Source organism: Montipora capricornis, chromosome 10 (genome assembly GCF_036669925.1).
Source record: "Montipora capricornis isolate CH-2021 chromosome 10, ASM3666992v2, whole genome shotgun sequence".
Lineage (NCBI taxonomy): Eukaryota > Metazoa > Cnidaria > Anthozoa > Scleractinia > Acroporidae > Montipora > Montipora capricornis.
The window spans coordinates 9840643-9849066 of record NC_090892.1 but is presented as its reverse complement, the minus strand read 5'-3'; positions in this window follow the sequence as shown (position 1 = coordinate 9849066).

Below are 8424 nucleotides of genomic sequence, written 5' to 3'. Positions count from 1 at the left end.
ATTGAGCTCCATAAGGGTATATTTTGTTTAAGGATCCACTAAAACGCCATTCGCGTTACATGACTTTCGACGCCATTGCAGGCTAAGTTAATGATTCTACTGTGTCCACCAGAGAAATCTACGCAGTTCCACTACCCTCTCGATCCTAAGAAAATACGCACAAAGACACCACTTACCAGGGGAGTGACAGGCAAGACTTTTACCGACACGGAAAAAAAAAAAGTAAAAAAAAGAAAACAGAAAAACTAAACGCACACCTCGACTAGGTTTGCCATAGGCAACCCAGTAACAACAAAAAAACCCACGAAATGAAACCGAGATTCCGACTGGGTTTGGCAACCCAGTAAAAAACGACGAAATAAACGCAGATTCCTACTGGGTTTGCCATACTGGCAACCCAGTAATAAGACATGTTTCGACAGAAACTTCTGTCATCTTCAGTTGATTAGTGTACAAAGCGTTAGAACTTGAATTTATAAGTAGGAAAAAGTGCTATTAGTAACAACGGAATGTACATAAAACGTGACAATGTGAGAATTAAAAGGATAGTTTTAGATTTATCTAACGCTTTGTACATTAATCAACTGAAAATGACAGAAGTTTCTGTCGAAACTTGTCTTATAATCTTAAAAGTTTTGTCGTTTTCTTTAAAGTTCTGACTTGCCTGCTAATATCAAGATCTTTTGGAAATAGAGCCCTGATTTAAAACTAAATTTGTTTTTTCCATTCTTTTACAAGCGCTCGCGGAGCCAGGAGATGCGATTCATTCACTTTGTCTTCCTTTGATTGGATCAAGAATTGGACCCAGAATTGTTTGTTGGAAGTTTTTTCATGATCACTAAACAAAAAGCGTGCGATAAACCATATTACTACCCTTTACTAAAAACCTACCTGTCTCCACCTTTGCTCCGGGATTCTCAATAGGTGCTTTGTTTTTCGAAGGAATGAACTACGATGTTAATAGCGCTTGTCGACTTCGTCCCAAGTCTTTAAATCATGATGTGGGCGGAACATTCTTCAACTTTGACAGATCACGTGTCTCCGCGTTAATCGAGGGCTTTTGTAATGCTATACCCTCTCGATACTCCTCGACGAATATCAACGATTTATCCGAGCAACAAATAATATCACAAACAGCGGGATCGGTAATCAGAATTCGAAGTACCTACATGCAACGTGTTTTAGCGCGAAAGTAGAAATTTGTTTTCTTAGTAGTTTTCTTTCTCATTGGTCGACTTACGAGTGTGATTTTTCGTTTCTTTTGGGTTAGTGACTCATTCACTGACCTCTGGTCCCTGCCTCACTTAAAACTGGAGTTTTCAAGGAACTCAACTGGAAATAACTTAATGTTGTAAGTGCTAATAATGATCTTCAAAGGTACATACTAAAATTTCAGCAATTTTCTTATTAAATGAATTCTTCTAGTGATTTATTTGTTGCGTCAAAGATCGAATTGATTTACCTACTCCAGGTTACTTAGGTAAACAGCTGGGCAGATAAGCTCTTCGTGCTTGACGCGTGGGTCTATATATGTGCTTACGGTAGGTTTTTTTTTTTTTTGACCTGGTTTTGGCACCAGTAACAACTCCACTGACGTCTTCGGAAAAAATCGTGATTCCTCAAAACGAAACCGTTGACGAATTTCTTTAGTTGATTAAACGCGCCATCGTTGTAAAGGGAGCTTTTTTTCGTAATTTTAACTGTCGAGGTATTCCTGCCAAAAACCAAAGGAGGTGGCAAAGGTTGGAATAGGCGGAAGATTGAGCTCTTCCATGATTCTTTGCATCAGCCAAGAAATCCAATGTGTACTTGTTCAATTTTTTTTTCGGAAAGTGTGAAATCACAAAATTCCCGCTTTAAAGTATTGATGTGAACTTATGCCACAAATATTATTTCTGAGCATAACCGAGTAAAGGGACTGAAACCCTTTTTTGCGCCATCTTCACTAAAATAATTACAAACATACCTTTGATCTGTTAAATTGTGAAACGTGAAATGTTATTGATCAAATGACAACATTTTCCAGATGTTTGAGACACGTATTTGTAAATATTAGATCTGGAATATCACATTGGTAGATGCAGGGAGATAACAGAAAATTTCTTCGGACATGAGGGATTATAACGCCTATCCCGACCGCAAGAAAACGATCTCAGCGTGAAACGGTACTTACAGTAGTTTTGAATCAGTATCTCCTACTGAAGTCCTTCAAAGTTCTCGATTTCTAAACATAAAGCTGGTGACCCGCGAAGGATTTCATAAATTACTGTCTTACCTCTGAAAAATACAACATACAAACGTATTGCAATTTCAACTAAAACCTTCAGTGAGCTATTGCTCGTCGTTTTGCGACTCCAAAAAAGTATCCACTTTAACGCTATGGTGATAATTAAGGCGCGAAACATTTTTTCCACCATTCTCATGTCGGACTTCAATTCACGTCGTCAGCCTATTGCTATTTCGTTGCTCTGTGCCTTTTTCACAGTGTTTTGTCATTGTGTTTTGTATTCATTCCGCGTTTTATACCTGATCCATATTTTTTACCCGGTCCGCAGTCCGGGTCCGCAGTCCGCAGTCCATGTTTTATACTGACCGAAGAAAAAATAACATAGTTTTTGTGTGGCTTACACGAAGTGTAAACCACTCAATGCCATGGCCCAAGATATTTATTCCTGGATTTGTCACGGTGAACAGAGTGGCTGTCACGTGGTTTACTATCGTCGAAGACAGACCCCAGTCTACGCTCGGCTAAGCTACGTAAACTTCTAAGCTTCAGAAAGCGGCCATTTTGTGGGTGTAACACAGCGCGTTGTCGAAGATCGTTTTTTATCTAGTTATTCGTTCTTCTTTGCTGCTTGGATTTTACACGCCGGCTTTCCTACAGTCGGCTTGTCTTCTAAGTTCGGATTACAGCGAGGAGTTGTGCTCTCACAGGGCAACATTTCAATTCACGGTCTGGACCTTTGGTACAGGTTGCGTCACATGAAAACTTACGAGTCATTATTGACTCTCGCAAGCCAACATTTAACGGCTTCAATCTGCTCAGCAGACCTGCTTGAATGTCTGAAAGTTTCTGAAAGTATTTGAAAGGCTCTGAAGTTACTTGAAAGCAAAAGAGACTCTCCTGTGCTTGTGTTGTCATTGCTCAATGTTGTTACTGGGTTGCCAAACCCAGTCGGAATCTCGGTTTCATTTCGTGGGTTTTTTTGTTATTTTCCGTGTCGGGAAAAGTCTTGACTGTCACTCCCCTGCTAAGTGGTGTCTTTGTGCATGGAATCTTCTGTGCGTATTTTGTTAGGTTTGAGGGGGCTGGGGTAATGTGTAGCTTGCTCTGCACAATTAACCTGTAATGGCGTCGAAAGTCATTGTAACGCGAATGGCTTTTTAGTACATCTTTAAAGAAAATATACCCTCATGGAGCTCAAGAATGGAACGTCAAGACAGGCGGTGAAACATAAAGATCTGGAATCTTAAAAAAGCGACGAGTAATGGACTTCGACAGCGTGAATCTTTCGCCCGTCGAGCCGAAATCAAAATATGCTGTACTTCTAATATTTCGCCAAGGTGGTGTTACGTACAACACTGAAACCAAATGGAAATTTCTCTGGTAACTTACGGGTTCAACAAAGACAGAGAGGGAATCGAACACCACAAGTCGCATGTATTTAAAGTTTGCCTGTTTGTCTGGCAAGTAACATTCATTTTAGGACTCAGCTCAGCAAAGGTAAAAACAAATTGGAAATGTGACAGTGAAAAATTATTTGAATGAAAGCTTGCTGTCTCTTTTATGCTTTATTATTTACGGTCAAGGTTCTTTCGAAAAGGGTTTGATGTGAACTGTCAGAAATTTATTTATTTGCATATGCTTTGTGATTGTGTTTCGCTTGCTCGCACGCAACTGAAATAGGAAGGGTTTCTTGCCTCTTATAGCAAATATGTTGCTTGTTTCAATAAATGTTTCGCTGGAAAATATTTCTGTGAAATTTCTAGCTTTTGTAAATTTATCATGCGTAATTTTCAAGCTTAGCAAATTTGCATACATGTGTTGAAATGTGATACGGGGAGAATTTTTGTGGTAACGTATAAGTCACGAAAATAAATGTTGGAAGCGTGCTTGAGTTTCAACAAAATTACCCCCAAAATCGGCAAAATATTGTGACGCTGATGAATAATAAAGTAGCTGCTATTACCAAAACGATGGAATTACCTGGTGATAAATAACCTTGTCTTGGCGAGTAAATTTTTGATTTTCCAGAAACAATGGTCACTGTGACCTCTGAGAGTGATCTTTGTGTTGAATTCGCACATTTCTTGTCAAAATTTATAACAATTGAAAGAAAAAGAAAACTAACAAAAACAAAAACCCGGTATCTTCAGGAGTACCCAACGGAGCCGCTCTGCAAAATACCCGCTCTACAGGGCAGAATTGCGCTGGCTGGGAAATTGAACATTCGCTACTTAACTTGCTGGAAAGTCTTTATGAACACCACGCTTGCTGGGAAATTACGTTGCAACGCGGGTTCTGGCTAGATAAAAAAAATCTCTTGTTTGTAGAGTTTGTTTTTCCCGTGGCAAACGTACTATAGAAAATATATCTATCTTCGCACTGTTGAATAATCCCTCATTTTCCAGGGATAGTAGAGCGAGCGAAACATGCAATTAATTGAGTGTGAAAATCAAGCCACGCGAGAAAGGCGAAACGCGATCTCGCGCAAATACCTTTGAAATCGCCCTAATTGAGTATTTTGCCAGTACAGTATTTTGTGCTATCCATGGTGCTAATTATTGCTTGGGGTGTGCCAATGTTAAGTTATGCAATAAAGCAAGGCATATCATGCCGTGAATTCCTGCGAAATAGTTTCAACACACTGATTTGAGCGCATAGCACCGCTGACGGTCTCGTATTGTTTGCCTAAACGTCTTGTTTGCCCGGTTTCGCTTTCGGTTTACATTAATCTTTTTGTAGCTTGGAAGAAACCTCTTGCTTGTTTGGTTAGATTGTTGGGTTTTTTGTCTAGTTAGCGCCTACTGGCCACTGATTGATCCGTATCTGTGAAGTCAACCAAAAGTTAAGGTAAGCAAAATGTTGCGTTTTTTTGTCTGATATAGTCAGTTCAGGAAACCCCTTTGGAAATGTTTTTTCCAAACAGTTCTCTGCCGATAGAAGACGCATAGTCTTTCCGTCGAATAATGCACAACATTAGCAGAACATATTCAAATCTTATTTCATATGTCCAGTCTGTATGTTTGTAATTAGGTAAGCTGGAATTTTCCGTTGGAACTATTTGACAATGATCTATTTTAATATACTGAACATTTCTCATATAGCCTTAGGTTTGGCTTCATAGAGGACAAGAAGCTAAAAAAAATTGTTACGTTGTTTTAGGGGAAGAAATCCAAACCTAAGGTTTGTTTAAATGCACTCTCCTTTTAGATCCTGTAGATCGGGGCGGCGGGAAACGTCGTTCAATTGCGGTCATTTTGAAGGCGTTGAGCAACTGGCCAGATATCTTTTTGATCTTTGAAGATCGCAAACGGTAAGAGAATTTTATGTTTGTTCTTCTTACGCGTACTAGACCGAATTTTCCATCGAAATCGAGAGTCCATTTTCATTGTTACATAAGGCTAGAGCAACTTTTCGCCTTAAAATGTGGCATTTTAACGCTCACTGAGGTGGACTGTGCCGTGAATTGTATTTAAGATCGCCACGTAGCCATGTATAGCTGAACTGAGGGATAATGAGCGATTGTTCGTTTACCCTAATTTCATCTTAAGTTTGTTTATGATCAGTTGTAATGGAGTGAACCTTATTACAAGTTTGTCCCTCTGATCTCGGGAATTTTGGAATTTAGTTTTCGGTTTTCTTTCTTATGTTTTCTGATCCGGGTCGGTTCGAGTTGATCCGTCGTGGACTGCATGGCGGCCCGAGTCAGTTGATCCGGTCCGACTTTTGTATCTGCCTCTGCAAAAGGCCAACGAGGGCTCTTTTCATGCAATGTCACCTTTTATAAACGTTTCCGTTTATGACTTTGCGGATCTGCCACACTGATTGTTTATTGTTCCGAGCGATCTGGATATGATCCTTCACTGATTTCTGACCGTAACAATTAAAAGAAAAATGCACTGAGGCAACATCTCCGGGCCATTTGGGCCAGCGTAAGCAATGTTTTCAAGGTTTTGGTTACGTTAGGATATTAAGATCGTTAGTTTACTTTTTTGGCCCTATTCGCAATAGCGTAGGACTTCTTTATTTTGACAAAGATTCTGTCCTCACCAACGCTGAAATGCCGCGGGATGGTCTGTCGCGTCTTCACAAAGTTCCGCATGAAGAATTTTTTCAAAAACACTGCCGACAAAAGGCAAAAACTGGACAAACTATTGAACTGTTTTTTTGTCAATAATCTGTTACGTTGTAGAGGAATATTTCTTTTAATCAGAGTAAGGTTGAGAGAAAGATCGCTCATTTTGGGCTTATGTGCGGTGTAAGACGCACCAGTGACGTCACTTACTAGCGAAGGCCGGTCCTAGAGGAACAGTGGGCACAGAGGAACAATGCGCACAGGGGAACAGTAGGCACAGAGGAACAGTGGGCACAGAGGAACAGAGGAACAGTAGGCACAGAGGAACAGTAGGCACAGAGGAACAGTAGGCACAGAGGAACAGTAGGCACAGAGGAACAGTGGGCACAGAGGAACAGAGGAACAGTGGGCACAGAGGAACAGTAGGCACAGAGGAACAGTGGGCACAGAGGAACAATGGGCACAGAGGAACAGTGAGGACAGAATCTTTGTCAAAATAAAGAAGTCTTACGCTATTGCGAATAGGGCCAAAAAAGTAAACTAACGATCTTAATATCCTAACGTAACCAAAACCTTGAAAACATTGCTTACGCTGGCTCAAATGGCCCGGAGATGTTGCCTCAGTGCATTTTTCTTTTAATTGTTACGGTCAGAAATCAGTGAAAGATCATATCCAGATCGCTCGGAACAATAAACAATCAGTGTGGCAGATCCGCAAAGTCATAAACGGAAACGTTTAAAAAACGTGACATTGCATGAAAAGAGCCCTCGTTGGCCTTTTGCAGAGGCAGATACAAAAGTCGGACCGGATCAACTGACTCGGATCGCCATGCAGTCCACGACGGATCAACTCGAACCGACCCGGATCAGAAAACATAAGAAAGAAAACCGAAAACTAAATTCCAAAATTCCCGAGATCAGAGGGACAAACTTGTAATATGGTTCACTCCATTACAACTGATCTTAAACAAACTTAAGATGAAATTAGGGTAAACGACCATGGCTTTTTCTGTGAAACTTTGTACCAGCTCTGGTGTGAAACTTTTGCGGTGATTGTCTGACCACATACGACCATGGCTTTTGCTGTGAAACTTTGCACCAGTTCTGGTGTGAAACTTTTGCGGCGATTGTCTGACCATATACGACCATGGCTGACTGGCATTCTTGGCATGTTATTACCTTCTCATTGTTATTTCTCGCGAAAGAGATTAATTGACTGTGCATTCTTGGCATGCGATTACCGCCCCATCGTCAGCATCGTTACATTTCGAGAAAAGGTTTAATTGACTGTGGATTCTTGGCACGGATTACCTCCTCATCGTTACTTTTCGCCGCGAAAAAGATAATTGACTGTGTATTCTTGGCATGCGATTACCGCCTCATCGTCAGCATCGTTACGTTTCGCGAAAAGGATTAATCGACTATGCATTTTTGGAATATAATTACCACCTCATCGTCAGCATCGTTACGTTTCGCGAAAAGGAGAGAGGGAATGGTTTCCATTTGATTGAAACAGCAAGATTACTTTTCGCGCGAACATCCTTAAATGCCGAGTTGTTATAATGCAACACCATTGGAAAAAGAAACTATACTAACATTTTGCCTATGTGTTCATTGCGTTGTTATTTGTTTACGTGTCATCTTGATCGCCCTGCAACTACTTCCAAAGTTTACATTTTAGCGAGGACCTCTCTGTCGAGAAACTGTAAGTACAGATTATTATTATTATTATTATTATTATTATTATTATTATTATTATTATTACTATTCCTGTTGTTATTATTATTATTAATATTATTAATATTTATTACTATTAATTTTCATTTATTATGTAATTATTTATTACTATTGATGTTGAAACCTTGCTGGCTGGCTCATAATGTACGCCACCGCTCGCTGGCAAACGTTATGCGGTGGCTGGCAATATGTGTCATTTCGCATTTTAAAATATGATGGCTGGTTAAAAGCCGTCTCACACGATGGCTGGCTGGGAGTTTTATTTCCTGAAACTCTTGCTCGCTGGCAGTGAAGACCGGGTATTTTTTTCCCAGGAACGTTAAATATTAACGAAGATTGACGTAGAAACATTGTAATAGTTGCTGCAACATTATATGAACAATTTTGT